The 22,953-nt window shown below is 62.1% G+C and overlaps 22 non-coding genes across 22 annotated transcripts; all 22 read left to right on the forward strand.

The window, feature by feature from the left end:
• The first annotated feature begins 505 nt into the window (after positions 1-505).
• Positions 506-669, forward strand: LOC138529226 (U1 spliceosomal RNA). The gene has a single exon (XR_011284563.1). It is a non-coding gene; the product is annotated as a U1 spliceosomal RNA (small nuclear RNA).
• An 866-nt stretch (positions 670-1,535) lies between these two features.
• On the forward strand, positions 1,536-1,699 carry LOC138529227 (U1 spliceosomal RNA). Its single transcript, XR_011284564.1, has one exon. It is a non-coding gene; the product is annotated as a U1 spliceosomal RNA (small nuclear RNA).
• An 866-nt stretch (positions 1,700-2,565) lies between these two features.
• LOC138529386 (U1 spliceosomal RNA) lies at positions 2,566-2,729 on the forward strand. Its single transcript, XR_011284723.1, has one exon. It is a non-coding gene; the product is annotated as a U1 spliceosomal RNA (small nuclear RNA).
• An 866-nt stretch (positions 2,730-3,595) lies between these two features.
• On the forward strand, positions 3,596-3,759 carry LOC138529228 (U1 spliceosomal RNA). The gene has a single exon (XR_011284565.1). It is a non-coding gene; the product is annotated as a U1 spliceosomal RNA (small nuclear RNA).
• Positions 3,760-4,625: 866 nt separating this feature from the next.
• On the forward strand, positions 4,626-4,789 carry LOC138529230 (U1 spliceosomal RNA). The gene has a single exon (XR_011284567.1). It is a non-coding gene; the product is annotated as a U1 spliceosomal RNA (small nuclear RNA).
• An 866-nt stretch (positions 4,790-5,655) lies between these two features.
• LOC138529232 (U1 spliceosomal RNA) lies at positions 5,656-5,819 on the forward strand. The gene has a single exon (XR_011284568.1). It is a non-coding gene; the product is annotated as a U1 spliceosomal RNA (small nuclear RNA).
• An 866-nt stretch (positions 5,820-6,685) lies between these two features.
• Positions 6,686-6,849, forward strand: LOC138529387 (U1 spliceosomal RNA). The gene has a single exon (XR_011284724.1). It is a non-coding gene; the product is annotated as a U1 spliceosomal RNA (small nuclear RNA).
• An 866-nt stretch (positions 6,850-7,715) lies between these two features.
• Positions 7,716-7,879, forward strand: LOC138529233 (U1 spliceosomal RNA). Its single transcript, XR_011284569.1, has one exon. It is a non-coding gene; the product is annotated as a U1 spliceosomal RNA (small nuclear RNA).
• An 866-nt stretch (positions 7,880-8,745) lies between these two features.
• LOC138529447 (U1 spliceosomal RNA) lies at positions 8,746-8,909 on the forward strand. The gene has a single exon (XR_011284785.1). It is a non-coding gene; the product is annotated as a U1 spliceosomal RNA (small nuclear RNA).
• An 866-nt stretch (positions 8,910-9,775) lies between these two features.
• On the forward strand, positions 9,776-9,939 carry LOC138529388 (U1 spliceosomal RNA). Its single transcript, XR_011284725.1, has one exon. It is a non-coding gene; the product is annotated as a U1 spliceosomal RNA (small nuclear RNA).
• Positions 9,940-10,805: 866 nt separating this feature from the next.
• LOC138529390 (U1 spliceosomal RNA) lies at positions 10,806-10,969 on the forward strand. Its single transcript, XR_011284727.1, has one exon. It is a non-coding gene; the product is annotated as a U1 spliceosomal RNA (small nuclear RNA).
• Positions 10,970-11,835: 866 nt separating this feature from the next.
• On the forward strand, positions 11,836-11,999 carry LOC138528912 (U1 spliceosomal RNA). Its single transcript, XR_011284311.1, has one exon. It is a non-coding gene; the product is annotated as a U1 spliceosomal RNA (small nuclear RNA).
• An 866-nt stretch (positions 12,000-12,865) lies between these two features.
• LOC138529234 (U1 spliceosomal RNA) lies at positions 12,866-13,029 on the forward strand. Its single transcript, XR_011284570.1, has one exon. It is a non-coding gene; the product is annotated as a U1 spliceosomal RNA (small nuclear RNA).
• An 866-nt stretch (positions 13,030-13,895) lies between these two features.
• LOC138529391 (U1 spliceosomal RNA) lies at positions 13,896-14,059 on the forward strand. The gene has a single exon (XR_011284728.1). It is a non-coding gene; the product is annotated as a U1 spliceosomal RNA (small nuclear RNA).
• An 866-nt stretch (positions 14,060-14,925) lies between these two features.
• Positions 14,926-15,089, forward strand: LOC138529469 (U1 spliceosomal RNA). The gene has a single exon (XR_011284805.1). It is a non-coding gene; the product is annotated as a U1 spliceosomal RNA (small nuclear RNA).
• An 866-nt stretch (positions 15,090-15,955) lies between these two features.
• Positions 15,956-16,119, forward strand: LOC138529235 (U1 spliceosomal RNA). The gene has a single exon (XR_011284571.1). It is a non-coding gene; the product is annotated as a U1 spliceosomal RNA (small nuclear RNA).
• Positions 16,120-16,985: 866 nt separating this feature from the next.
• LOC138529236 (U1 spliceosomal RNA) lies at positions 16,986-17,149 on the forward strand. The gene has a single exon (XR_011284572.1). It is a non-coding gene; the product is annotated as a U1 spliceosomal RNA (small nuclear RNA).
• An 866-nt stretch (positions 17,150-18,015) lies between these two features.
• On the forward strand, positions 18,016-18,179 carry LOC138529392 (U1 spliceosomal RNA). Its single transcript, XR_011284729.1, has one exon. It is a non-coding gene; the product is annotated as a U1 spliceosomal RNA (small nuclear RNA).
• An 866-nt stretch (positions 18,180-19,045) lies between these two features.
• On the forward strand, positions 19,046-19,209 carry LOC138529237 (U1 spliceosomal RNA). The gene has a single exon (XR_011284574.1). It is a non-coding gene; the product is annotated as a U1 spliceosomal RNA (small nuclear RNA).
• An 866-nt stretch (positions 19,210-20,075) lies between these two features.
• On the forward strand, positions 20,076-20,239 carry LOC138529238 (U1 spliceosomal RNA). The gene has a single exon (XR_011284575.1). It is a non-coding gene; the product is annotated as a U1 spliceosomal RNA (small nuclear RNA).
• An 866-nt stretch (positions 20,240-21,105) lies between these two features.
• LOC138529239 (U1 spliceosomal RNA) lies at positions 21,106-21,269 on the forward strand. The gene has a single exon (XR_011284576.1). It is a non-coding gene; the product is annotated as a U1 spliceosomal RNA (small nuclear RNA).
• Positions 21,270-22,135: 866 nt separating this feature from the next.
• LOC138529393 (U1 spliceosomal RNA) lies at positions 22,136-22,299 on the forward strand. The gene has a single exon (XR_011284730.1). It is a non-coding gene; the product is annotated as a U1 spliceosomal RNA (small nuclear RNA).
• Positions 22,300-22,953: the final 654 nt, after the last annotated feature.

The following is a 22,953-nucleotide window of genomic DNA, read 5'->3' on the forward strand; positions in this document are numbered from 1 at the left end:
GAAGGCCCAGCCAGCTCCTGGGGTTTTGGGGGCAGGGGTGAAACTGGCTCCCGGCCGCCGCTGCCGCCCGCCCCGTCCGAGCACCGATCGGGCACGATCGGGCCTTGCCGTGTCCTGGCGGGGGGCACCCCACCCGAGACGCTCTTGTTAAGCGGGGTGACCTGTCGGCTCAGGAGGGCCATGGACCCGCCTGGGGCCGACGGGCCAGTGGGCCCACTGCGCCAGGCCTGCTCGCTTTCCGACTGGGCCTGCTGGCTGGCAGCCAGGTCCGAATTTATGCAAATCTCAGGCCGAGCAGGGCCTGGTGGGAGACATGAACTGTGCCACAATGTGCCTCTTCTGCTGGGCTCTGCCTGCCGGAGCTTCCCCCTGCACGTGGGACAGGCAGCTCCGCAGACGCTCAGGGCTTCCGGGAGGGCTGGGGCTGGGTCAGGGCCGGCCTTCTCACCCTCGCTTAGCGGGGCTTCCAGAACAGGCCCAAGCCCTGCCCTCTGGCTCGCAACTCATACTTACCTGGCAGGGGAGCATCTGTGATCAGCAAGGCAGAGCTCCCAGGGTGAGGCTCATCCATTGCACATCGGATTTGCTGACCCCTGCGATGTCCCCAAATGCGGGATTCTCGACTGCATTATTTCTGGTAGTGGGGGACTGCGTTCGCGCTTTCCCCTGATTTATTGGTGAAAGAAAGAAAGAGTTTAGTGTGCGAGTCAGGTTGTTTGCACACAGGGCCCAAGCTCGTGCAGCAGAGTTTATTTTGCTGCAGTCAAGAGGGCCAGCCCTGGGCCGTTCAGGGGTCCACAGGCCTGATGGATTGGTGAAATAAAAAAATGTGAAAGTCATGTGTGTCATGTGTAGGTTGGGCCCCTGAATGTTGCTGCGGTCAAGAGGGCCAGCATTCACTGGAGGGGTGAAGTGCACAGGTGCCTAACCCCAGACTTGTGCACCCCATGATATCAGGTGCCCCGGTAGTTCTTGAAGCCAGCCTGCCCTGCCCGGGCTCTGCTTTCGCGCCCAGGCCCTCCAACCTAAGGAAGGCCCAGCCAGCTCCTGGGGTTTTGGGGGCAGGGGTGAAACTGGCTCCCGGCCGCCGCTGCCGCCCGCCCCGTCCGAGCACCGATCGGGCACGATCGGGCCTTGCCGTGTCCTGGCGGGGGGCACCCCACCCGAGACGCTCTTGTTAAGCGGGGTGACCTGTCGGCTCAGGAGGGCCATGGACCCGCCTGGGGCCGACGGGCCAGTGGGCCCACTGCGCCAGGCCTGCTCGCTTTCCGACTGGGCCTGCTGGCTGGCAGCCAGGTCCGAATTTATGCAAATCTCAGGCCGAGCAGGGCCTGGTGGGAGACATGAACTGTGCCACAATGTGCCTCTTCTGCTGGGCTCTGCCTGCCGGAGCTTCCCCCTGCACGTGGGACAGGCAGCTCCGCAGACGCTCAGGGCTTCCGGGAGGGCTGGGGCTGGGTCAGGGCCGGCCTTCTCACCCTCGCTTAGCGGGGCTTCCAGAACAGGCCCAAGCCCTGCCCTCTGGCTCGCAACTCATACTTACCTGGCAGGGGAGCATCTGTGATCAGCAAGGCAGAGCTCCCAGGGTGAGGCTCATCCATTGCACATCGGATTTGCTGACCCCTGCGATGTCCCCAAATGCGGGATTCTCGACTGCATTATTTCTGGTAGTGGGGGACTGCGTTCGCGCTTTCCCCTGATTTATTGGTGAAAGAAAGAAAGAGTTTAGTGTGCGAGTCAGGTTGTTTGCACACAGGGCCCAAGCTCGTGCAGCAGAGTTTATTTTGCTGCAGTCAAGAGGGCCAGCCCTGGGCCGTTCAGGGGTCCACAGGCCTGATGGATTGGTGAAATAAAAAAATGTGAAAGTCATGTGTGTCATGTGTAGGTTGGGCCCCTGAATGTTGCTGCGGTCAAGAGGGCCAGCATTCACTGGAGGGGTGAAGTGCACAGGTGCCTAACCCCAGACTTGTGCACCCCATGATATCAGGTGCCCCGGTAGTTCTTGAAGCCAGCCTGCCCTGCCCGGGCTCTGCTTTCGCGCCCAGGCCCTCCAACCTAAGGAAGGCCCAGCCAGCTCCTGGGGTTTTGGGGGCAGGGGTGAAACTGGCTCCCGGCCGCCGCTGCCGCCCGCCCCGTCCGAGCACCGATCGGGCACGATCGGGCCTTGCCGTGTCCTGGCGGGGGGCACCCCACCCGAGACGCTCTTGTTAAGCGGGGTGACCTGTCGGCTCAGGAGGGCCATGGACCCGCCTGGGGCCGACGGGCCAGTGGGCCCACTGCGCCAGGCCTGCTCGCTTTCCGACTGGGCCTGCTGGCTGGCAGCCAGGTCCGAATTTATGCAAATCTCAGGCCGAGCAGGGCCTGGTGGGAGACATGAACTGTGCCACAATGTGCCTCTTCTGCTGGGCTCTGCCTGCCGGAGCTTCCCCCTGCACGTGGGACAGGCAGCTCCGCAGACGCTCAGGGCTTCCGGGAGGGCTGGGGCTGGGTCAGGGCCGGCCTTCTCACCCTCGCTTAGCGGGGCTTCCAGAACAGGCCCAAGCCCTGCCCTCTGGCTCGCAACTCATACTTACCTGGCAGGGGAGCATCTGTGATCAGCAAGGCAGAGCTCCCAGGGTGAGGCTCATCCATTGCACATCGGATTTGCTGACCCCTGCGATGTCCCCAAATGCGGGATTCTCGACTGTATTATTTCTGGTAGTGGGGGACTGCGTTCGCGCTTTCCCCTGATTTATTGGTGAAAGAAAGAAAGAGTTTAGTGTGCGAGTCAGGTTGTTTGCACACAGGGCCCAAGCTCGTGCAGCAGAGTTTATTTTGCTGCAGTCAAGAGGGCCAGCCCTGGGCCGTTCAGGGGTCCACAGGCCTGATGGATTGGTGAAATAAAAAAATGTGAAAGTCATGTGTGTCATGTGTAGGTTGGGCCCCTGAATGTTGCTGCGGTCAAGAGGGCCAGCATTCACTGGAGGGGTGAAGTGCACAGGTGCCTAACCCCAGACTTGTGCGCCCCATGATATCAGGTGCCCCGGTAGTTCTTGAAGCCAGCCTGCCCTGCCCGGGCTCTGCTTTCGCGCCCAGGCCCTCCAACCTAAGGAAGGCCCAGCCAGCTCCTGGGGTTTTGGGGGCAGGGGTGAAACTGGCTCCCGGCCGCCGCTGCCGCCCGCCCCGTCCGAGCACCGATCGGGCACGATCGGGCCTTGCCGTGTCCTGGCGGGGGGCACCCCACCCGAGACGCTCTTGTTAAGCGGGGTGACCTGTCGGCTCAGGAGGGCCATGGACCCGCCTGGGGCCGACGGGCCAGTGGGCCCACTGCGCCAGGCCTGCTCGCTTTCCGACTGGGCCTGCTGGCTGGCAGCCAGGTCCGAATTTATGCAAATCTCAGGCCGAGCAGGGCCTGGTGGGAGACATGAACTGTGCCACAATGTGCCTCTTCTGCTGGGCTCTGCCTGCCGGAGCTTCCCCCTGCACGTGGGACAGGCAGCTCCGCAGACGCTCAGGGCTTCCGGGAGGGCTGGGGCTGGGTCAGGGCCGGCCTTCTCACCCTCGCTTAGCGGGGCTTCCAGAACAGGCCCAAGCCCTGCCCTCTGGCTCGCAACTCATACTTACCTGGCAGGGGAGCATCTGTGATCAGCAAGGCAGAGCTCCCAGGGTGAGGCTCATCCATTGCACATCGGATTTGCTGACCCCTGCGATGTCCCCAAATGCGGGATTCTCGACTGCATTATTTCTGGTAGTGGGGGACTGCGTTCGCGCTTTCCCCTGATTTATTGGTGAAAGAAAGAAAGAGTTTAGTGTGCGAGTCAGGTTGTTTGCACACAGGGCCCAAGCTCGTGCAGCAGAGTTTATTTTGCTGCAGTCAAGAGGGCCAGCCCTGGGCCGTTCAGGGGTCCACAGGCCTGATGGATTGGTGAAATAAAAAAATGTGAAAGTCATGTGTGTCATGTGTAGGTTGGGCCCCTGAATGTTGCTGCGGTCAAGAGGGCCAGCATTCACTGGAGGGGTGAAGTGCACAGGTGCCTAACCCCAGACTTGTGCGCCCCATGATATCAGGTGCCCCGGTAGTTCTTGAAGCCAGCCTGCCCTGCCCGGGCTCTGCTTTCGCGCCCAGGCCCTCCAACCTAAGGAAGGCCCAGCCAGCTCCTGGGGTTTTGGGGGCAGGGGTGAAACTGGCTCCCGGCCGCCGCTGCCTCCCGCCCCGTCCGAGCACCGATCGGGCACGATCGGGCCTTGCCGTGTCCTGGCGGGGGGCACCCCACCCGAGACGCTCTTGTTAAGCGGGGTGACCTGTCGGCTCAGGAGGGCCATGGACCCGCCTGGGGCCGACGGGCCAGTGGGCCCACTGCGCCAGGCCTGCTCGCTTTCCGACTGGGCCTGCTGGCTGGCAGCCAGGTCCGAATTTATGCAAATCTCAGGCCGAGCAGGGCCTGGTGGGAGACATGAACTGTGCCACAATGTGCCTCTTCTGCTGGGCTCTGCCTGCCGGAGCTTCCCCCTGCACGTGGGACAGGCAGCTCCGCAGACGCTCAGGGCTTCCGGGAGGGCTGGGGCTGGGTCAGGGCCGGCCTTCTCACCCTCGCTTAGCGGGGCTTCCAGAACAGGCCCAAGCCCTGCCCTCTGGCTCGCAACTCATACTTACCTGGCAGGGGAGCATCTGTGATCAGCAAGGCAGAGCTCCCAGGGTGAGGCTCATCCATTGCACATCGGATTTGCTGACCCCTGCGATGTCCCCAAATGCGGGATTCTCGACTGCATTATTTCTGGTAGTGGGGGACTGCGTTCGCGCTTTCCCCTGATTTATTGGTGAAAGAAAGAAAGAGTTTAGTGTGCGAGTCAGGTTGTTTGCACACAGGGCCCAAGCTCGTGCAGCAGAGTTTATTTTGCTGCAGTCAAGAGGGCCAGCCCTGGGCCGTTCAGGGGTCCACAGGCCTGATGGATTGGTGAAATAAAAAAATGTGAAAGTCATGTGTGTCATGTGTAGGTTGGGCCCCTGAATGTTGCTGCGGTCAAGAGGGCCAGCATTCACTGGAGGGGTGAAGTGCACAGGTGCCTAACCCCAGACTTGTGCGCCCCATGATATCAGGTGCCCCGGTAGTTCTTGAAGCCAGCCTGCCCTGCCCGGGCTCTGCTTTCGCGCCCAGGCCCTCCAACCTAAGGAAGGCCCAGCCAGCTCCTGGGGTTTTGGGGGCAGGGGTGAAACTGGCTCCCGGCCGCCGCTGCCGCCCGCCCCGTCCGAGCACCGATCGGGCACGATCGGGCCTTGCCGTGTCCTGGCGGGGGGCACCCCACCCGAGACGCTCTTGTTAAGCGGGGTGACCTGTCGGCTCAGGAGGGCCATGGACCCGCCTGGGGCCGACGGGCCAGTGGGCCCACTGCGCCAGGCCTGCTCGCTTTCCGACTGGGCCTGCTGGCTGGCAGCCAGGTCCGAATTTATGCAAATCTCAGGCCGAGCAGGGCCTGGTGGGAGACATGAACTGTGCCACAATGTGCCTCTTCTGCTGGGCTCTGCCTGCCGGAGCTTCCCCCTGCACGTGGGACAGGCAGCTCCGCAGACGCTCAGGGCTTCCGGGAGGGCTGGGGCTGGGTCAGGGCCGGCCTTCTCACCCTCGCTTAGCGGGGCTTCCAGAACAGGCCCAAGCCCTGCCCTCTGGCTCGCAACTCATACTTACCTGGCAGGGGAGCATCTGTGATCAGCAAGGCAGAGCTCCCAGGGTGAGGCTCATCCATTGCACATCGGATTTGCTGACCCCTGCGATGTCCCCAAATGCGGGATTCTCGACTGCATTATTTCTGGTAGTGGGGGACTGCGTTCGCGCTTTCCCCTGATTTATTGGTGAAAGAAAGAAAGAGTTTAGTGTGCGAGTCAGGTTGTTTGCACACAGGGCCCAAGCTCGTGCAGCAGAGTTTATTTTGCTGCAGTCAAGAGGGCCAGCCCTGGGCCGTTCAGGGGTCCACAGGCCTGATGGATTGGTGAAATAAAAAAATGTGAAAGTCATGTGTGTCATGTGTAGGTTGGGCCCCTGAATGTTGCTGCGGTCAAGAGGGCCAGCATTCACTGGAGGGGTGAAGTGCACAGGTGCCTAACCCCAGACTTGTGCACCCCATGATATCAGGTGCCCCGGTAGTTCTTGAAGCCAGCCTGCCCTGCCCGGGCTCTGCTTTCGCGCCCAGGCCCTCCAACCTAAGGAAGGCCCAGCCAGCTCCTGGGGTTTTGGGGGCAGGGGTGAAACTGGCTCCCGGCCGCCGCTGCCGCCCGCCCCGTCCGAGCACCGATCGGGCACGATCGGGCCTTGCCGTGTCCTGGCGGGGGGCACCCCACCCGAGACGCTCTTGTTAAGCGGGGTGACCTGTCGGCTCAGGAGGGCCATGGACCCGCCTGGGGCCGACGGGCCAGTGGGCCCACTGCGCCAGGCCTGCTCACTTTCCGACTGGGCCTGCTGGCTGGCAGCCAGGTCCGAATTTATGCAAATCTCAGGCCGAGCAGGGCCTGGTGGGAGACATGAACTGTGCCACAATGTGCCTCTTCTGCTGGGCTCTGCCTGCCGGAGCTTCCCCCTGCACGTGGGACAGGCAGCTCCGCAGACGCTCAGGGCTTCCGGGAGGGCTGGGGCTGGGTCAGGGCCGGCCTTCTCACCCTCGCTTAGCGGGGCTTCCAGAACAGGCCCAAGCCCTGCCCTCTGGCTCGCAACTCATACTTACCTGGCAGGGGAGCATCTGTGATCAGCAAGGCAGAGCTCCCAGGGTGAGGCTCATCCATTGCACATCGGATTTGCTGACCCCTGCGATGTCCCCAAATGCGGGATTCTCGACTGTATTATTTCTGGTAGTGGGGGACTGCGTTCGCGCTTTCCCCTGATTTATTGGTGAAAGAAAGAAAGAGTTTAGTGTGCGAGTCAGGTTGTTTGCACACAGGGCCCAAGCTCGTGCAGCAGAGTTTATTTTGCTGCAGTCAAGAGGGCCAGCCCTGGGCCGTTCAGGGGTCCACAGGCCTGATGGATTGGTGAAATAAAAAAATGTGAAAGTCATGTGTGTCATGTGTAGGTTGGGCCCCTGAATGTTGCTGCGGTCAAGAGGGCCAGCATTCACTGGAGGGGTGAAGTGCACAGGTGCCTAACCCCAGACTTGTGCGCCCCATGATATCAGGTGCCCCGGTAGTTCTTGAAGCCAGCCTGCCCTGCCCGGGCTCTGCTTTCGCGCCCAGGCCCTCCAACCTAAGGAAGGCCCAGCCAGCTCCTGGGGTTTTGGGGGCAGGGGTGAAACTGGCTCCCGGCCGCCGCTGCCGCCCGCCCCGTCCGAGCACCGATCGGGCACGATCGGGCCTTGCCGTGTCCTGGCGGGGGGCACCCCACCCGAGACGCTCTTGTTAAGCGGGGTGACCTGTCGGCTCAGGAGGGCCATGGACCCGCCTGGGGCCGACGGGCCAGTGGGCCCACTGCGCCAGGCCTGCTCGCTTTCCGACTGGGCCTGCTGGCTGGCAGCCAGGTCCGAATTTATGCAAATCTCAGGCCGAGCAGGGCCTGGTGGGAGACATGAACTGTGCCACAATGTGCCTCTTCTGCTGGGCTCTGCCTGCCGGAGCTTCCCCCTGCACGTGGGACAGGCAGCTCCGCAGACGCTCAGGGCTTCCGGGAGGGCTGGGGCTGGGTCAGGGCCGGCCTTCTCACCCTCGCTTAGCGGGGCTTCCAGAACAGGCCCAAGCCCTGCCCTCTGGCTCGCAACTCATACTTACCTGGCAGGGGAGCATCTGTGATCAGCAAGGCAGAGCTCCCAGGGTGAGGCTCATCCATTGCACATCGGATTTGCTGACCCCTGCGATGTCCCCAAATGCGGGATTCTCGACTGCATTATTTCTGGTAGTGGGGGACTGCGTTCGCGCTTTCCCCTGATTTATTGGTGAAAGAAAGAAAGAGTTTAGTGTGCGAGTCAGGTTGTTTGCACACAGGGCCCAAGCTCGTGCAGCAGAGTTTATTTTGCTGCAGTCAAGAGGGCCAGCCCTGGGCCGTTCAGGGGTCCACAGGCCTGATGGATTGGTGAAATAAAAAAATGTGAAAGTCATGTGTGTCATGTGTAGGTTGGGCCCCTGAATGTTGCTGCGGTCAAGAGGGCCAGCATTCACTGGAGGGGTGAAGTGCACAGGTGCCTAACCCCAGACTTGTGCACCCCATGATATCAGGTGCCCCGGTAGTTCTTGAAGCCAGCCTGCCCTGCCCGGGCTCTGCTTTCGCGCCCAGGCCCTCCAACCTAAGGAAGGCCCAGCCAGCTCCTGGGGTTTTGGGGGCAGGGGTGAAACTGGCTCCCGGCCGCCGCTGCCGCCCGCCCCGTCCGAGCACCGATCGGGCACGATCGGGCCTTGCCGTGTCCTGGCGGGGGGCACCCCACCCGAGACGCTCTTGTTAAGCGGGGTGACCTGTCGGCTCAGGAGGGCCATGGACCCGCCTGGGGCCGACGGGCCAGTGGGCCCACTGCGCCAGGCCTGCTCGCTTTCCGACTGGGCCTGCTGGCTGGCAGCCAGGTCCGAATTTATGCAAATCTCAGGCCGAGCAGGGCCTGGTGGGAGACATGAACTGTGCCACAATGTGCCTCTTCTGCTGGGCTCTGCCTGCCGGAGCTTCCCCCTGCACGTGGGACAGGCAGCTCCGCAGACGCTCAGGGCTTCCGGGAGGGCTGGGGCTGGGTCAGGGCCGGCCTTCTCACCCTCGCTTAGCGGGGCTTCCAGAACAGGCCCAAGCCCTGCCCTCTGGCTCGCAACTCATACTTACCTGGCAGGGGAGCATCTGTGATCAGCAAGGCAGAGCTCCCAGGGTGAGGCTCATCCATTGCACATCGGATTTGCTGACCCCTGCGATGTCCCCAAATGCGGGATTCTCGACTGCATTATTTCTTGTAGTGGGGGACTGCGTTCGCGCTTTCCCCTGATTTATTGGTGAAAGAAAGAAAGAGTTTAGTGTGCGAGTCAGGTTGTTTGCACACAGGGCCCAAGCTCGTGCAGCAGAGTTTATTTTGCTGCAGTCAAGAGGGCCAGCCCTGGGCCGTTCAGGGGTCCACAGGCCTGATGGATTGGTGAAATAAAAAAATGTGAAAGTCATGTGTGTCATGTGTAGGTTGGGCCCCTGAATGTTGCTGCGGTCAAGAGGGCCAGCATTCACTGGAGGGGTGAAGTGCACAGGTGCCTAACCCCAGACTTGTGCACCCCATGATATCAGGTGCCCCGGTAGTTCTTGAAGCCAGCCTGCCCTGCCCGGGCTCTGCTTTCGCGCCCAGGCCCTCCAACCTAAGGAAGGCCCAGCCAGCTCCTGGGGTTTTGGGGGCAGGGGTGAAACTGGCTCCCGGCCGCCGCTGCCGCCCGCCCCGTCCGAGCACCGATCGGGCACGATCGGGCCTTGCCGTGTCCTGGCGGGGGGCACCCCACCCGAGACGCTCTTGTTAAGCGGGGTGACCTGTCGGCTCAGGAGGGCCATGGACCCGCCTGGGGCCGACGGGCCAGTGGGCCCACTGCGCCAGGCCTGCTCGCTTTCCGACTGGGCCTGCTGGCTGGCAGCCAGGTCCGAATTTATGCAAATCTCAGGCCGAGCAGGGCCTGGTGGGAGACATGAACTGTGCCACAATGTGCCTCTTCTGCTGGGCTCTGCCTGCCGGAGCTTCCCCCTGCACGTGGGACAGGCAGCTCCGCAGACGCTCAGGGCTTCCGGGAGGGCTGGGGCTGGGTCAGGGCCGGCCTTCTCACCCTCGCTTAGCGGGGCTTCCAGAACAGGCCCAAGCCCTGCCCTCTGGCTCGCAACTCATACTTACCTGGCAGGGGAGCATCTGTGATCAGCAAGGCAGAGCTCCCAGGGTGAGGCTCATCCATTGCACATCGGATTTGCTGACCCCTGCGATGTCCCCAAATGCGGGATTCTCGACTGTATTATTTCTGGTAGTGGGGGACTGCGTTCGCGCTTTCCCCTGATTTATTGGTGAAAGAAAGAAAGAGTTTAGTGTGCGAGTCAGGTTGTTTGCACACAGGGCCCAAGCTCGTGCAGCAGAGTTTATTTTGCTGCAGTCAAGAGGGCCAGCCCTGGGCCGTTCAGGGGTCCACAGGCCTGATGGATTGGTGAAATAAAAAAATGTGAAAGTCATGTGTGTCATGTGTAGGTTGGGCCCCTGAATGTTGCTGCGGTCAAGAGGGCCAGCATTCACTGGAGGGGTGAAGTGCACAGGTGCCTAACCCCAGACTTGTGCACCCCATGATATCAGGTGCCCCGGTAGTTCTTGAAGCCAGCCTGCCCTGCCCGGGCTCTGCTTTCGCGCCCAGGCCCTCCAACCTAAGGAAGGCCCAGCCAGCTCCTGGGGTTTTGGGGGCAGGGGTGAAACTGGCTCCCGGCCGCCGCTGCCGCCCGCCCCGTCCGAGCACCGATCGGGCACGATCGGGCCTTGCCGTGTCCTGGCGGGGGGCACCCCACCCGAGACGCTCTTGTTAAGCGGGGTGACCTGTCGGCTCAGGAGGGCCATGGACCCGCCTGGGGCCGACGGGCCAGTGGGCCCACTGCGCCAGGCCTGCTCGCTTTCCGACTGGGCCTGCTGGCTGGCAGCCAGGTCCGAATTTATGCAAATCTCAGGCCGAGCAGGGCCTGGTGGGAGACATGAACTGTGCCACAATGTGCCTCTTCTGCTGGGCTCTGCCTGCCGGAGCTTCCCCCTGCACGTGGGACAGGCAGCTCCGCAGACGCTCAGGGCTTCCGGGAGGGCTGGGGCTGGGTCAGGGCCGGCCTTCTCACCCTCGCTTAGCGGGGCTTCCAGAACAGGCCCAAGCCCTGCCCTCTGGCTCGCAACTCATACTTACCTGGCAGGGGAGCATCTGTGATCAGCAAGGCAGAGCTCCCAGGGTGAGGCTCATCCATTGCACATCGGATTTGCTGACCCCTGCGATGTCCCCAAATGCGGGATTCTCGACTGTATTATTTCTGGTAGTGGGGGACTGCGTTCGCGCTTTCCCCTGATTTATTGGTGAAAGAAAGAAAGAGTTTAGTGTGCGAGTCAGGTTGTTTGCACACAGGGCCCAAGCTCGTGCAGCAGAGTTTATTTTGCTGCAGTCAAGAGGGCCAGCCCTGGGCCGTTCAGGGGTCCACAGGCCTGATGGATTGGTGAAATAAAAAAATGTGAAAGTCATGTGTGTCATGTGTAGGTTGGGCCCCTGAATGTTGCTGCGGTCAAGAGGGCCAGCATTCACTGGAGGGGTGAAGTGCACAGGTGCCTAACCCCAGACTTGTGCGCCCCATGATATCAGGTGCCCCGGTAGTTCTTGAAGCCAGCCTGCCCTGCCCGGGCTCTGCTTTCGCGCCCAGGCCCTCCAACCTAAGGAAGGCCCAGCCAGCTCCTGGGGTTTTGGGGGCAGGGGTGAAACTGGCTCCCGGCCGCCGCTGCCGCCCGCCCCGTCCGAGCACCGATCGGGCACGATCGGGCCTTGCCGTGTCCTGGCGGGGGGCACCCCACCCGAGACGCTCTTGTTAAGCGGGGTGACCTGTCGGCTCAGGAGGGCCATGGACCCGCCTGGGGCCGACGGGCCAGTGGGCCCACTGCGCCAGGCCTGCTCGCTTTCCGACTGGGCCTGCTGGCTGGCAGCCAGGTCCGAATTTATGCAAATCTCAGGCCGAGCAGGGCCTGGTGGGAGACATGAACTGTGCCACAATGTGCCTCTTCTGCTGGGCTCTGCCTGCCGGAGCTTCCCCCTGCACGTGGGACAGGCAGCTCCGCAGACGCTCAGGGCTTCCGGGAGGGCTGGGGCTGGGTCAGGGCCGGCCTTCTCACCCTCGCTTAGCGGGGCTTCCAGAACAGGCCCAAGCCCTGCCCTCTGGCTCGCAACTCATACTTACCTGGCAGGGGAGCATCTGTGATCAGCAAGGCAGAGCTCCCAGGGTGAGACTCCTCCATTGCACATCGGATTTGCTGACCCTTGCGATGTCCCCAAATGCGGGATTCTCGACTGCATTATTTCTGGTAGTGGGGGACTGCGTTCGCGCTTTCCCCTGATTTATTGGTGAAAGAAAGAAAGAGTTTAGTGTGCGAGTCAGGTTGTTTGCACACAGGGCCCAAGCTCGTGCAGCAGAGTTTATTTTGCTGCAGTCAAGAGGGCCAGCCCTGGGCCGTTCAGGGGTCCACAGGCCTGATGGATTGGTGAAATAAAAAAATGTGAAAGTCATGTGTGTCATGTGTAGGTTGGGCCCCTGAATGTTGCTGCGGTCAAGAGGGCCAGCATTCACTGGAGGGGTGAAGTGCACAGGTGCCTAACCCCAGACTTGTGCGCCCCATGATATCAGGTGCCCCGGTAGTTCTTGAAGCCAGCCTGCCCTGCCCGGGCTCTGCTTTCGCGCCCAGGCCCTCCAACCTAAGGAAGGCCCAGCCAGCTCCTGGGGTTTTGGGGGCAGGGGTGAAACTGGCTCCCGGCCGCCGCTGCCGCCCGCCCCGTCCGAGCACCGATCGGGCACGATCGGGCCTTGCCGTGTCCTGGCGGGGGGCACCCCACCCGAGACGCTCTTGTTAAGCGGGGTGACCTGTCGGCTCAGGAGGGCCATGGACCCGCCTGGGGCCGACGGGCCAGTGGGCCCACTGCGCCAGGCCTGCTCGCTTTCCGACTGGGCCTGCTGGCTGGCAGCCAGGTCCGAATTTATGCAAATCTCAGGCCGAGCAGGGCCTGGTGGGAGACATGAACTGTGCCACAATGTGCCTCTTCTGCTGGGCTCTGCCTGCCGGAGCTTCCCCCTGCACGTGGGACAGGCAGCTCCGCAGACGCTCAGGGCTTCCGGGAGGGCTGGGGCTGGGTCAGGGCCGGCCTTCTCACCCTCGCTTAGCGGGGCTTCCAGAACAGGCCCAAGCCCTGCCCTCTGGCTCGCAACTCATACTTACCTGGCAGGGGAGCATCTGTGATCAGCAAGGCAGAGCTCCCAGGGTGAGGCTCATCCATTGCACATCGGATTTGCTGACCCCTGCGATGTCCCCAAATGCGGGATTCTCGACTGCATTATTTCTGGTAGTGGGGGACTGCGTTCGCGCTTTCCCCTGATTTATTGGTGAAAGAAAGAAAGAGTTTAGTGTGCGAGTCAGGTTGTTTGCACACAGGGCCCAAGCTCGTGCAGCAGAGTTTATTTTGCTGCAGTCAAGAGGGCCAGCCCTGGGCCGTTCAGGGGTCCACAGGCCTGATGGATTGGTGAAATAAAAAAATGTGAAAGTCATGTGTGTCATGTGTAGGTTGGGCCCCTGAATGTTGCTGCGGTCAAGAGGGCCAGCATTCACTGGAGGGGTGAAGTGCACAGGTGCCTAACCCCAGACTTGTGCACCCCATGATATCAGGTGCCCCGGTAGTTCTTGAAGCCAGCCTGCCCTGCCCGGGCTCTGCTTTCGCGCCCAGGCCCTCCAACCTAAGGAAGGCCCAGCCAGCTCCTGGGGTTTTGGGGGCAGGGGTGAAACTGGCTCCCGGCCGCCGCTGCCGCCCGCCCCGTCCGAGCACCGATCGGGCACGATCGGGCCTTGCCGTGTCCTGGCGGGGGGCACCCCACCCGAGACGCTCTTGTTAAGCGGGGTGACCTGTCGGCTCAGGAGGGCCATGGACCCGCCTGGGGCCGACGGGCCAGTGGGCCCACTGCGCCAGGCCTGCTCGCTTTCCGACTGGGCCTGCTGGCTGGCAGCCAGGTCCGAATTTATGCAAATCTCAGGCCGAGCAGGGCCTGGTGGGAGACATGAACTGTGCCACAATGTGCCTCTTCTGCTGGGCTCTGCCTGCCGGAGCTTCCCCCTGCACGTGGGACAGGCAGCTCCGCAGACGCTCAGGGCTTCCGGGAGGGCTGGGGCTGGGTCAGGGCCGGCCTTCTCACCCTCGCTTAGCGGGGCTTCCAGAACAGGCCCAAGCCCTGCCCTCTGGCTCGCAACTCATACTTACCTGGCAGGGGAGCATCTGTGATCAGCAAGGCAGAGCTCCCAGGGTGAGGCTCATCCATTGCACATCGGATTTGCTGACCCCTGCGATGTCCCCAAATGCGGGATTCTCGACTGTATTATTTCTGGTAGTGGGGGACTGCGTTCGCGCTTTCCCCTGATTTATTGGTGAAAGAAAGAAAGAGTTTAGTGTGCGAGTCAGGTTGTTTGCACACAGGGCCCAAGCTCGTGCAGCAGAGTTTATTTTGCTGCAGTCAAGAGGGCCAGCCCTGGGCCGTTCAGGGGTCCACAGGCCTGATGGATTGGTGAAATAAAAAAATGTGAAAGTCATGTGTGTCATGTGTAGGTTGGGCCCCTGAATGTTGCTGCGGTCAAGAGGGCCAGCATTCACTGGAGGGGTGAAGTGCACAGGTGCCTAACCCCAGACTTGTGCGCCCCATGATATCAGGTGCCCCGGTAGTTCTTGAAGCCAGCCTGCCCTGCCCGGGCTCTGCTTTCGCGCCCAGGCCCTCCAACCTAAGGAAGGCCCAGCCAGCTCCTGGGGTTTTGGGGGCAGGGGTGAAACTGGCTCCCGGCCGCCGCTGCCGCCCGCCCCGTCCGAGCACCGATCGGGCACGATCGGGCCTTGCCGTGTCCTGGCGGGGGGCACCCCACCCGAGACGCTCTTGTTAAGCGGGGTGACCTGTCGGCTCAGGAGGGCCATGGACCCGCCTGGGGCCGACGGGCCAGTGGGCCCACTGCGCCAGGCCTGCTCGCTTTCCGACTGGGCCTGCTGGCTGGCAGCCAGGTCCGAATTTATGCAAATCTCAGGCCGAGCAGGGCCTGGTGGGAGACATGAACTGTGCCACAATGTGCCTCTTCTGCTGGGCTCTGCCTGCCGGAGCTTCCCCCTGCACGTGGGACAGGCAGCTCCGCAGACGCTCAGGGCTTCCGGGAGGGCTGGGGCTGGGTCAGGGCCGGCCTTCTCACCCTCGCTTAGCGGGGCTTCCAGAACAGGCCCAAGCCCTGCCCTCTGGCTCGCAACTCATACTTACCTGGCAGGGGAGCATCTGTGATCAGCAAGGCAGAGCTCCCAGGGTGAGACTCATCCATTGCACATCGGATTTGCTGACCCCTGCGATGTCCCCAAATGCGGGATTCTCGACTGCATTATTTCTGGTAGTGGGGGACTGCGTTCGCGCTTTCCCCTGATTTATTGGTGAAAGAAAGAAAGAGTTTAGTGTGCGAGTCAGGTTGTTTGCACACAGGGCCCAAGCTCGTGCAGCAGAGTTTATTTTGCTGCAGTCAAGAGGGCCAGCCCTGGGCCGTTCAGGGGTCCACAGGCCTGATGGATTGGTGAAATAAAAAAATGTGAAAGTCATGTGTGTCATGTGTAGGTTGGGCCCCTGAATGTTGCTGCGGTCAAGAGGGCCAGCATTCACTGGAGGGGTGAAGTGCACAGGTGCCTAACCCCAGACTTGTGCGCCCCATGATATCAGGTGCCCCGGTAGTTCTTGAAGCCAGCCTGCCCTGCCCGGGCTCTGCTTTCGCGCCCAGGCCCTCCAACCTAAGGAAGGCCCAGCCAGCTCCTGGGGTTTTGGGGGCAGGGGTGAAACTGGCTCCCGGCCGCCGCTGCCGCCCGCCCCGTCCGAGCACCGATCGGGCACGATCGGGCCTTGCCGTGTCCTGGCGGGGGGCACCCCACCCGAGACGCTCTTGTTAAGCGGGGTGACCTGTCGGCTCAGGAGGGCCATGGACCCGCCTGGGGCCGACGGGCCAGTGGGCCCACTGCGCCAGGCCTGCTCGCTTTCCGACTGGGCCTGCTGGCTGGCAGCCAGGTCCGAATTTATGCAAATCTCAGGCCGAGCAGGGCCTGGTGGGAGACATGAACTGTGCCACAATGTGCCTCTTCTGCTGGGCTCTGCCTGCCGGAGCTTCCCCCTGCACGTGGGACAGGCAGCTCCGCAGACGCTCAGGGCTTCCGGGAGGGCTGGGGCTGGGTCAGGGCCGGCCTTCTCACCCTCGCTTAGCGGGGCTTCCAGAACAGGCCCAAGCCCTGCCCTCTGGCTCGCAACTCATACTTACCTGGCAGGGGAGCATCTGTGATCAGCAAGGCAGAGCTCCCAGGGTGAGGCTCATCCATTGCACATCGGATTTGCTGACCCCTGCGATGTCCCCAAATGCGGGATTCTCGACTGCATTATTTCTGGTAGTGGGGGACTGCGTTCGCGCTTTCCCCTGATTTATTGGTGAAAGAAAGAAAGAGTTTAGTGTGCGAGTCAGGTTGTTTGCACACAGGGCCCAAGCTCGTGCAGCAGAGTTTATTTTGCTGCAGTCAAGAGGGCCAGCCCTGGGCCGTTCAGGGGTCCACAGGCCTGATGGATTGGTGAAATAAAAAAATGTGAAAGTCATGTGTGTCATGTGTAGGTTGGGCCCCTGAATGTTGCTGCGGTCAAGAGGGCCAGCATTCACTGGAGGGGTGAAGTGCACAGGTGCCTAACCCCAGACTTGTGCACCCCATGATATCAGGTGCCCCGGTAGTTCTTGAAGCCAGCCTGCCCTGCCCGGGCTCTGCTTTCGCGCCCAGGCCCTCCAACCTAAGGAAGGCCCAGCCAGCTCCTGGGGTTTTGGGGGCAGGGGTGAAACTGGCTCCCGGCCGCCGCTGCCGCCCGCCCCGTCCGAGCACCGATCGGGCACGATCGGGCCTTGCCGTGTCCTGGCGGGGGGCACCCCACCCGAGACGCTCTTGTTAAGCGGGGTGACCTGTCGGCTCAGGAGGGCCATGGACCCGCCTGGGGCCGACGGGCCAGTGGGCCCACTGCGCCAGGCCTGCTCGCTTTCCGACTGGGCCTGCTGGCTGGCAGCCAGGTCCGAATTTATGCAAATCTCAGGCCGAGCAGGGCCTGGTGGGAGACATGAACTGTGCCACAATGTGCCTCTTCTGCTGGGCTCTGCCTGCCGGAGCTTCCCCCTGCACGTGGGACAGGCAGCTCCGCAGACGCTCAGGGCTTCCGGGAGGGCTGGGGCTGGGTCAGGGCCGGCCTTCTCACCCTCGCTTAGCGGGGCTTCCAGAACAGGCCCAAGCCCTGCCCTCTGGCTCGCAACTCATACTTACCTGGCAGGGGAGCATCTGTGATCAGCAAGGCAGAGCTCCCAGGGTGAGGCTCATCCATTGCACATCGGATTTGCTGACCCCTGCGATGTCCCCAAATGCGGGATTCTCGACTGCATTATTTCTGGTAGTGGGGGACTGCGTTCGCGCTTTCCCCTGATTTATTGGTGAAAGAAAGAAAGAGTTTAGTGTGCGAGTCAGGTTGTTTGCACACAGGGCCCAAGCTCGTGCAGCAGAGTTTATTTTGCTGCAGTCAAGAGGGCCAGCCCTGGGCCGTTCAGGGGTCCACAGGCCTGATGGATTGGTGAAATAAAAAAATGTGAAAGTCATGTGTGTCATGTGTAGGTTGGGCCCCTGAATGTTGCTGCGGTCAAGAGGGCCAGCATTCACTGGAGGGGTGAAGTGCACAGGTGCCTAACCCCAGACTTGTGCACCCCATGATATCAGGTGCCCCGGTAGTTCTTGAAGCCAGCCTGCCCTGCCCGGGCTCTGCTTTCGCGCCCAGGCCCTCCAACCTAAGGAAGGCCCAGCCAGCTCCTGGGGTTTTGGGGGCAGGGGTGAAACTGGCTCCCGGCCGCCGCTGCCGCCCGCCCCGTCCGAGCACCGATCGGGCACGATCGGGCCTTGCCGTGTCCTGGCGGGGGGCACCCCACCCGAGACGCTCTTGTTAAGCGGGGTGACCTGTCGGCTCAGGAGGGCCATGGACCCGCCTGGGGCCGACGGGCCAGTGGGCCCACTGCGCCAGGCCTGCTCGCTTTCCGACTGGGCCTGCTGGCTGGCAGCCAGGTCCGAATTTATGCAAATCTCAGGCCGAGCAGGGCCTGGTGGGAGACATGAACTGTGCCACAATGTGCCTCTTCTGCTGGGCTCTGCCTGCCGGAGCTTCCCCCTGCACGTGGGACAGGCAGCTCCGCAGACGCTCAGGGCTTCCGGGAGGGCTGGGGCTGGGTCAGGGCCGGCCTTCTCACCCTCGCTTAGCGGGGCTTCCAGAACAGGCCCAAGCCCTGCCCTCTGGCTCGCAACTCATACTTACCTGGCAGGGGAGCATCTGTGATCAGCAAGGCAGAGCTCCCAGGGTGAGGCTCATCCATTGCACATCGGATTTGCTGACCCCTGCGATGTCCCCAAATGCGGGATTCTCGACTGTATTATTTCTGGTAGTGGGGGACTGCGTTCGCGCTTTCCCCTGATTTATTGGTGAAAGAAAGAAAGAGTTTAGTGTGCGAGTCAGGTTGTTTGCACACAGGGCCCAAGCTCGTGCAGCAGAGTTTATTTTGCTGCAGTCAAGAGGGCCAGCCCTGGGCCGTTCAGGGGTCCACAGGCCTGATGGATTGGTGAAATAAAAAAATGTGAAAGTCATGTGTGTCATGTGTAGGTTGGGCCCCTGAATGTTGCTGCGGTCAAGAGGGCCAGCATTCACTGGAGGGGTGAAGTGCACAGGTGCCTAACCCCAGACTTGTGCGCCCCATGATATCAGGTGCCCCGGTAGTTCTTGAAGCCAGCCTGCCCTGCCCGGGCTCTGCTTTCGCGCCCAGGCCCTCCAACCTAAGGAAGGCCCAGCCAGCTCCTGGGGTTTTGGGGGCAGGGGTGAAACTGGCTCCCGGCCGCCGCTGCCGCCCGCCCCGTCCGAGCACCGATCGGGCACGATCGGGCCTTGCCGTGTCCTGGCGGGGGGCACCCCACCCGAGACGCTCTTGTTAAGCGGGGTGACCTGTCGGCTCAGGAGGGCCATGGACCCGCCTGGGGCCGACGGGCCAGTGGGCCCACTGCGCCAGGCCTGCTCGCTTTCCGACTGGGCCTGCTGGCTGGCAGCCAGGTCCGAATTTATGCAAATCTCAGGCCGAGCAGGGCCTGGTGGGAGACATGAACTGTGCCACAATGTGCCTCTTCTGCTGGGCTCTGCCTGCCGGAGCTTCCCCCTGCACGTGGGACAGGCAGCTCCGCAGACGCTCAGGGCTTCCGGGAGGGCTGGGGCTGGGTCAGGGCCGGCCTTCTCACCCTCGCTTAGCGGGGCTTCCAGAACAGGCCCAAGCCCTGCCCTCTGGCTCGCAACTCATACTTACCTGGCAGGGGAGCATCTGTGATCAGCAAGGCAGAGCTCCCAGGGTGAGGCTCATCCATTGCACATCGGATTTGCTGACCCCTGCGATGTCCCCAAATGCGGGATTCTCGACTGCATTATTTCTGGTAGTGGGGGACTGCGTTCGCGCTTTCCCCTGATTTATTGGTGAAAGAAAGAAAGAGTTTAGTGTGCGAGTCAGGTTGTTTGCACACAGGGCCCAAGCTCGTGCAGCAGAGTTTATTTTGCTGCAGTCAAGAGGGCCAGCCCTGGGCCGTTCAGGGGTCCACAGGCCTGATGGATTGGTGAAATAAAAAAATGTGAAAGTCATGTGTGTCATGTGTAGGTTGGGCCCCTGAATGTTGCTGCGGTCAAGAGGGCCAGCATTCACTGGAGGGGTGAAGTGCACAGGTGCCTAACCCCAGACTTGTGCGCCCCATGATATCAGGTGCCCCGGTAGTTCTTGAAGCCAGCCTGCCCTGCCCGGGCTCTGCTTTCGCGCCCAGGCCCTCCAACCTAAGGAAGGCCCAGCCAGCTCCTGGGGTTTTGGGGGCAGGGGTGAAACTGGCTCCCGGCCGCCGCTGCCGCCCGCCCCGTCCGAGCACCGATCGGGCACGATCGGGCCTTGCCGTGTCCTGGCGGGGGGCACCCCACCCGAGACGCTCTTGTTAAGCGGGGTGACCTGTCGGCTCAGGAGGGCCATGGACCCGCCTGGGGCCGACGGGCCAGTGGGCCCACTGCGCCAGGCCTGCTCGCTTTCCGACTGGGCCTGCTGGCTGGCAGCCAGGTCCGAATTTATGCAAATCTCAGGCCGAGCAGGGCCTGGTGGGAGACATGAACTGTGCCACAATGTGCCTCTTCTGCTGGGCTCTGCCTGCCGGAGCTTCCCCCTGCACGTGGGACAGGCAGCTCCGCAGACGCTCAGGGCTTCCGGGAGGGCTGGGGCTGGGTCAGGGCCGGCCTTCTCACCCTCGCTTAGCGGGGCTTCCAGAACAGGCCCAAGCCCTGCCCTCTGGCTCGCAACTCATACTTACCTGGCAGGGGAGCATCTGTGATCAGCAAGGCAGAGCTCCCAGGGTGAGGCTCATCCATTGCACATCGGATTTGCTGACCCCTGCGATGTCCCCAAATGCGGGATTCTCGACTGCATTATTTCTGGTAGTGGGGGACTGCGTTCGCGCTTTCCCCTGATTTATTGGTGAAAGAAAGAAAGAGTTTAGTGTGCGAGTCAGGTTGTTTGCACACAGGGCCCAAGCTCGTGCAGCAGAGTTTATTTTGCTGCAGTCAAGAGGGCCAGCCCTGGGCCGTTCAGGGGTCCACAGGCCTGATGGATTGGTGAAATAAAAAAATGTGAAAGTCATGTGTGTCATGTGTAGGTTGGGCCCCTGAATGTTGCTGCGGTCAAGAGGGCCAGCATTCACTGGAGGGGTGAAGTGCACAGGTGCCTAACCCCAGACTTGTGCGCCCCATGATATCAGGTGCCCCGGTAGTTCTTGAAGCCAGCCTGCCCTGCCCGGGCTCTGCTTTCGCGCCCAGGCCCTCCAACCTAAGGAAGGCCCAGCCAGCTCCTGGGGTTTTGGGGGCAGGGGTGAAACTGGCTCCCGGCCGCCGCTGCCGCCCGCCCCGTCCGAGCACCGATCGGGCACGATCGGGCCTTGCCGTGTCCTGGCGGGGGGCACCCCACCCGAGACGCTCTTGTTAAGCGGGGTGACCTGTCGGCTCAGGAGGGCCATGGACCCGCCTGGGGCCGACGGGCCAGTGGGCCCACTGCGCCAGGCCTGCTCGCTTTCCGACTGGGCCTGCTGGCTGGCAGCCAGGTCCGAATTTATGCAAATCTCAGGCCGAGCAGGGCCTGGTGGGAGACATGAACTGTGCCACAATGTGCCTCTTCTGCTGGGCTCTGCCTGCCGGAGCTTCCCCCTGCACGTGGGACAGGCAGCTCCGCAGACGCTCAGGGCTTCCGGGAGGGCTGGGGCTGGGTCAGGGCCGGCCTTCTCACCCTCGCTTAGCGGGGCTTCCAGAACAGGCCCAAGCCCTGCCCTCTGGCTCGCAACTCATACTTACCTGGCAGGGGAGCATCTGTGATCAGCAAGGCAGAGCTCCCAGGGTGAGGCTCATCCATTGCACATCGGATTTGCTGACCCCTGCGATGTCCCCAAATGCGGGATTCTCGACTGCATTATTTCTGGTAGTGGGGGACTGCGTTCGCGCTTTCCCCTGATTTATTGGTGAAAGAAAGAAAGAGTTTAGTGTGCGAGTCAGGTTGTTTGCACACAGGGCCCAAGCTCGTGCAGCAGAGTTTATTTTGCTGCAGTCAAGAGGGCCAGCCCTGGGCCGTTCAGGGGTCCACAGGCCTGATGGATTGGTGAAATAAAAAAATGTGAAAGTCATGTGTGTCATGTGTAGGTTGGGCCCCTGAATGTTGCTGCGGTCAAGAGGGCCAGCATTCACTGGAGGGGTGAAGTGCACAGGTGCCTAACCCCAGACTTGTGCACCCCATGATATCAGGTGCCCCGGTAGTTCTTGAAGCCAGCCTGCCCTGCCCGGGCTCTGCTTTCGCGCCCAGGCCCTCCAACCTAAGGAAGGCCCAGCCAGCTCCTGGGGTTTTGGGGGCAGGGGTGAAACTGGCTCCCGGCCGCCGCTGCCGCCCGCCCCGTCCGAGCACCGATCGGGCACGATCGGGCCTTGCCGTGTCCTGGCGGGGGGCACCCCACCCGAGACGCTCTTGTTAAGCGGGGTGACCTGTCGGCTCAGGAGGGCCATGGACCCGCCTGGGGCCGACGGGCCAGTGGGCCCACTGCGCCAGGCCTGCTCGCTTTCCGACTGGGCCTGCTGGCTGGCAGCCAGGTCCGAATTTATGCAAATCTCAGGCCGAGCAGGGCCTGGTGGGAGACATGAACTGTGCCACAATGTGCCTCTTCTGCTGGGCTCTGCCTGCCGGAGCTTCCCCCTGCACGTGGGACAGGCAGCTCCGCAGACGCTCAGGGCTTCCGGGAGGGCTGGGGCTGGGTCAGGGCCGGCCTTCTCACCCTCGCTTAGCGGGGCTTCCAGAACAGGCCCAAGCCCTGCCCTCTGGCTCGCAACTCATACTTACCTGGCAGGGGAGCATCTGTGATCAGCAAGGCAGAGCTCCCAGGGTGAGGCTCATCCATTGCACATCGGATTTGCTGACCCCTGCGATGTCCCCAAATGCGGGATTCTCGACTGTATTATTTCTGGTAGTGGGGGACTGCGTTCGCGCTTTCCCCTGATTTATTGGTGAAAGAAAGAAAGAGTTTAGTGTGCGAGTCAGGTTGTTTGCACACAGGGCCCAAGCTCGTGCAGCAGAGTTTATTTTGCTGCAGTCAAGAGGGCCAGCCCTGGGCCGTTCAGGGGTCCACAGGCCTGATGGATTGGTGAAATAAAAAAATGTGAAAGTCATGTGTGTCATGTGTAGGTTGGGCCCCTGAATGTTGCTGCGGTCAAGAGGGCCAGCATTCACTGGAGGGGTGAAGTGCACAGGTGCCTAACCCCAGACTTGTGCGCCCCATGATATCAGGTGCCCCGGTAGTTCTTGAAGCCAGCCTGCCCTGCCCGGGCTCTGCTTTCGCGCCCAGGCCCTCCAACCTAAGGAAGGCCCAGCCAGCTCCTGGGGTTTTGGGGGCAGGGGTGAAACTGGCTCCCGGCCGCCGCTGCCGCCCGCCCCGTCCGAGCACCGATCGGGCACGATCAGGCCTTGCCGTGTCCTGGCGGGGGGCACCCCACCCGAGACGCTCTTGTTAAGCGGGGTGACCTGTCGGCTCAGGAGGGCCATGGACCCGCCTGGGGCCGACGGGCCAGTGGGCCCACTGCGCCAGGCCTGCTCGCTTTCCGACTGGGCCTGCTGGCTGGCAGCCAGGTCCGAATTTATGCAAATCTCAGGCCG

This window comes from Ambystoma mexicanum, chromosome 7q (genome assembly GCF_040938575.1).
Source record: "Ambystoma mexicanum isolate Mex_15411 chromosome 7q, UKY_AmexF1_1, whole genome shotgun sequence".
NCBI classification, from domain to species: domain Eukaryota; kingdom Metazoa; phylum Chordata; class Amphibia; order Caudata; family Ambystomatidae; genus Ambystoma; species Ambystoma mexicanum.